This window comes from Homarus americanus, unplaced genomic scaffold (assembly GCF_018991925.1).
Source record: "Homarus americanus isolate GMGI-L3 unplaced genomic scaffold, GMGI_Hamer_2.0 scaffold27231, whole genome shotgun sequence".
Taxonomy (NCBI): domain Eukaryota; kingdom Metazoa; phylum Arthropoda; class Malacostraca; order Decapoda; family Nephropidae; genus Homarus; species Homarus americanus.
The window spans coordinates 3,733,793-3,738,667 of record NW_024718545.1 but is presented as its reverse complement, the minus strand read 5'-3'; positions in this window follow the sequence as shown (position 1 = coordinate 3,738,667).

The following is a 4,875-nucleotide window of genomic DNA, read 5'->3' as shown; positions in this document are numbered from 1 at the left end:
GGAAGATAGATGGAAGGAAGATTGTTGTTAGTCTAGGAGAAGGAGGAGGAGGAGGAGGAGGAGGAGGAGGAGGGGAGGAGGAGGAAGGAAGCAAATAAAAATATGAAAGAAACTCTGCCTGCTAAATTGGGAAGAGGGAGAGGAGGAGGAAGAAGAAAGGGAAGAAGGAAACAGATGAAAGAAAGATGGAAGAATAATTGTCTGTTAATCAGAAATAATGATGGATCACTGTGTAGATTAAGGCAGGGGGGAGGGAGGGGAGGGGGAGGAGGGAGGGGAGGAGGGAGGGAGGAGGAGGAAGGAGGAGGAGGGAGGGTCAGGCGGGAGGGAGGGGAGGGAGGGAGGAGGCGGGAGGGTGAGGGTGGGAGGAAGGAGAGGGGAAGGGAGAGAGGAAGGGAGGGAGGGGAGGGAGGGAGGGAGAGGGGAGGGGAGGAGGGGAGGAGGGGAGGGAGGGAGGAGGGAGGGGTGTGGAAGGGGAGGAGGAGGGAGGGAGAGAGGGGAGGTTCAGGCTGGGAGGAGGAGAGAGAGGGAGGAGGAGAGGGGGAGGGGAGGGAGGAGGGGAGGAGGGAGATGGAGGTGGGAGAGAGGGAGAGGAGGGGGAGGGTTCAGGGGGGGAGTGGAGGGTAGGCTGGGGAGAGAGAGGGAGGGAGGGAGGGAGGGTTCAGGCTGGGAGGGGAGAGAGGAAGGAAGGTGCAGGCTGGGGAGAGAGGGAGGGGGAGAGGAGGAGGGGAGGAGGGAGGGGAGGGTGAGGTGGAGGGGAAGGAGGAGGAGGGAGAGGAAGGAGGGAGGGAGAGAGGAAGGGAGAGGCTGGGAGAGAGGAGGAGGGGAGGAGGGGAGGTGAGGCTGGGAGGAGGGGAGGAGGAGGAGGTCTGAAGGGGGAGGGAGGGAGGAGGGGGAGGGTTCAGGCTGGGAGGAGAGAGGATGGGAGAGGATGGTGCAGGCTGAGAGAGAGGAGGGAGGGAGGAGGGAGGGAGGGAGGGAGGAGGGTGCAGGCTGGGAGGGAGGGAGGGAGAGGAGGGAGGAGGGAGGTGCAGGTGGGGAGGGGAGGAAGGGAGGGAGGGAGGGGGGAGGAGGGAGGGAGGGAAGGCAGGGAGGGGAGGGGGGGAGGGAGAGGGAGGAGAGGAGGGAGGAAGAAGGAGGAGAGAGAGGAAGGGAGGGGAGGTGGGAGGAAGGAGGGGAGGGGAGGGAGGAGGGCAAGTAGGGGATGGGGGGGAGGAGAGGAAGGAGGGAGGGAGGAGGGGCAGGCTGGGAGGGAGAGGGGAGGAGGGAGGGAGGGAGGGAGGGGAGGGAGGGGAGGAGGGTGCAGGCTGGGAGAGAGGGAAGGGAGGGAGACAGGAGGGGAAGGAGGGAGAGGAGGAAGGAGGGGGGGGGAGGGGAGGGAGGGAGGGAGGAGGAGGGAGGGTGGGAGGAGAGAGGAAGTGGAGGGAGGGAGGGAGGGAGGATGGAGGGTGCAGGCTGGGAGGAGGGAGGGAGGGGTTTGGAGCAGAGGCTGGGAGGAGGGAGGGAGGGAGAGGGAAGGGTGCAGGTGGGGATGGGGGAAGGAAGGGAGAGGAGGGAGGGAGGGAGGGAGGAGGGGAGGGAGGGGGAGGAGGGAGGGTTCAGGCTGGAGGGAGGGGGGAGAGTTCAGGGCTGGGAGGGAGAGGAAGGGAGAGGGAAGGGGTGGAGGCTGGGAGAGAGGGGAGGGAGGGAGGAGGAGGGAGGGAGGGAGGGGTAGGATGGGAGGGAGGGGAGGGAGGGAGGGAGGGGAAACAGAAGGGGAGGGGAGGGGAGGGAGGGAGGCAGGAGGGAGGGCGGGAGGGAGAAAGGGAAGGGTGCAGGTGGGGATGGGGGAAGGAAGGGAGAGAGGGAAGGGAGGGGAGGGAGGGAGGAGGGAGGGAGGGAGGGAGGGAGGGAGGGAGGGAGGGTTAGAAGGGAGGGGAGAGAGGGAGGGGAGAGGAAGGGAGGGATGGGGAAGGAAGGGAGGGAGGTGGGAGGGAGGGAGGGAGGGAGGAGGGAGGGAAGGCTGAGAGGGAGAGAGGGGGAGGGGAGGTGGGAGGGAGGGAGGGAGGGGAGAGGGAGGGAAGGGAGGGAGGGAGAGAGGGAGGAGGGAGGGGAGGGGAGGGAGGGAGGGAGGGAGGGGGAGGGAGAAGGGGGAGGTAGGCTGGGGAGAGAGGGATGGGAGGGAGGGAGGGTAGGTGGAGGGGAGGGAGGTGAAGGTGGGAGAGAGGGAGGGAGGGGAGGGGAGGGTTCAGGCTGGGAGGGGAGAGAGGAAGGGAGAGGGAAGGGGTGAAGGGAGAGGGAGGGAGGGGAGGGGAGGGGAGGGAGGAGGGAGGGAGGGAGGGGAGGGGAGGGAGGGGAGGGGAGGGAGGGAGGGAGGGTGTGCAGGCTGGGAGGGAGGAGGGAGGGAAGGCAGGTGGGGAGGGAGGGAGGGGTTCAGGCTGGGAGGGAGGGAGGAGGGAGGGGAGGCTGGGAGGGAGAGAGGATGGGAGAGGGAATGGGCAGGGGGAGAGAGAGAGAGGGAGGGAGGGAGGGAGGAGGGAGGGGAGGAGGTAGGCTGGGAGGGAGGGAGGGTAGGCTGGGAGGGAGGGAGGGAGGATGGGAGGGAGGAAGGAGGGAGGGTGAAGGGAGGGAGGGGAGGGAGGGAAGGCAGGTGGGAGAGAGGGAGGGAGGGGAGGGAGGGAGGGGTGCAGGCTGGGAGGGAGGGGAGGAGGAGGAGGGAGGGAGGGGAGGGAGAGGAAGGGAAGGGAGGCTGGAGAGAGGGAGGAGGGGAGGGAGGGGAGGGAGGAGGGAGGGGTGGAGGAAGGGAGGGAGGGAGGGGTTCAGGGGAGGGAGGGAGGGAGGGAGGGTTCAGGCTGGGAGGGAGAGAGGGATGGGAGAGGGGAATGGTGCAGGCTGGGAGAGAGGGGAGGGAGGGGAGGGGAGGGGAGGGAGGGGAGGGGAGGGAGGGTGCAGGTTGGGAGGGAGGGAGGGTGGGTGGGAGGGAAGGAGGGAGGGAGGGAGGGTGTAGGTTGGGAGGGAGGGAGGGAGGGAAGGTAGGTTGAGAGGGGAGGGAGGGAGGGAGGGAGGAGGGGTAGGTGGGAGGGAGGGAGGGGAGGGAGGGTGCAGGCTGGGAGGGAGGAAGGGAAGAAGGGAGGGAGGAAGAGGGGAAGGGAGGAGGTGGGAGAGAGGAAGGGAGGGAGGAGGAAGCTGGGAGGGGAGAGAAGGAAGGGAGGGAGGGAGGGAGGGAGGGGTAGGGGCTGGGAGGGAGAGAGGAGGGAGGGAGGGAGGGAGGAGGGAGGGAGGGTGCAGGTGGGAGGGAGAGAGGAAGGAAGGGAGGGGAGGGGAGGGAGGGAGGGTGAGGCTGGGAGGGAGAGAGGGAGGAGGGGAGGGAGGGAGGGGAGGGAGGGGCAGGCTGGGAGAGGGGAGGGAGGGGTAAGGGAGGGGAGAGAGAGGAAGGGAGGGAAGGGAGGGAGGGTAGGCAGGGGAGAGAGAAGGGAGGGAGGGAGAGGAAGGGTGGGGGAAGGAAGGGAGAGAGGAAGGGAGGGAGGGAGGGGAGGGAGGGAGGGTAAGTGGGGAGGGGAGAGAGGGAAGGAAGGGAGGGAGGAGGGAGGGAGGGAGGGAGAGGGGATGGGAGGGAGGGAGGGGAGGAGGGAGGTGGGAGGGAGAGAGGAAGGAGGGAGGGAGGGAGGGAGGGAGGGTGCAGGCTGGGAGGGAGAGAGAAGGAGGGAAGGAGGGAGGGAGGGAGGGTGAGGCTGGGAGGGGAGAGAGGAAGGGAGGGAGGGTGGAGAGAGGAAGGGAGGGGATGGGGAAGGAAGGGAGAGAGGGAAGGGAGGGAGGGGGAGGGAGGGAGGGTGGGGGCTGGGAGGGAGAGAGGAAGGAAGGGAGGGAGGGGAGGGAGGGAGGGGAGGGAGGGTGTAGGCTGGGAGGGAGAGAGGAAGGAAGGGAGGGAGGGAGGGAGGGAGGGAGGGTGAAGGGGAGGGAGAGAGGAAGGAAGGGAGGGGAGGGAGGGAGGGAGGGGAGGGTGGGGAGGGGAGAGGGAAGGGGAGGGGAGGGAGGGAGGAGGTGCAGGGAGGGAGAGAGGAAGGGAGGGAGGAGGGAGGGAGGGAGGGGAGGGAGGGAGAGAGAGGGAAGGAAGGGAGGGAGGGGAGGGAGGGTGCAGGCTGGGAGGGAGAGAAGGAAGGGAGGGAGGGAGGGAGGGAGGGAGGGTAGGCTGGGAGGAGAGAGGAAGGGAGGGAGGGTAGGTTGGGAGGGAGAGGAAGGAGGGAGGGAGGGAGGAGGGAGGTAAAGGGAGGGAGAGAGGAAGGGAGGAAGGAGGAGGGAAGCAGACAGGGAGGGAAGCAGGCAGGAGGGAGAGAAGCAAGGGAGGGAGGAGGGAGGGAGGGCAGGGAGACAGACAGGGGGAGGGAAGGTAAGGAGGCAGGGAGGTAAGCAGTCGGGAGGGAGGAAGACAGGCATGGAGGGGGCAGGGAGGGTAGGAGGGATGGATGGAGGAGGGGAAGAAGGAAGGGAGGGAGGGAGGGAGGGAGGAAGGAGTGAGGAGGATGGGAGGAGGAAGAAGAGAGGGAGGAAGGGAGGATGGAGGGAGGGAAGAGGGAAGAAAGAAGGAAGGGAGGAAGGGGAGGAGGGAGAGAAGGAGGGAAAGAGAGGAGGGAGGCAGACTGACCGTGTGGGCAGCTGAGGACAGCGGCTCTTGGGGGTCCCACTGAAACAAAACCTGAATACAGAATGAGCAACTTTTAATAACTCCTGAGACTACACACTGCTTCCTGGTCTTACTTGGACAGTCGTAACCCACCTACCCTACCACAGACTGACTTCTCGGCTCACTCCCGTCAATAGTGGCTAAAATGAGCTCAAATTCGCCAAAATATTATGTTCCTCTTGGTCTTGCCCACGGTCAAAATACCCAAGCAAGAG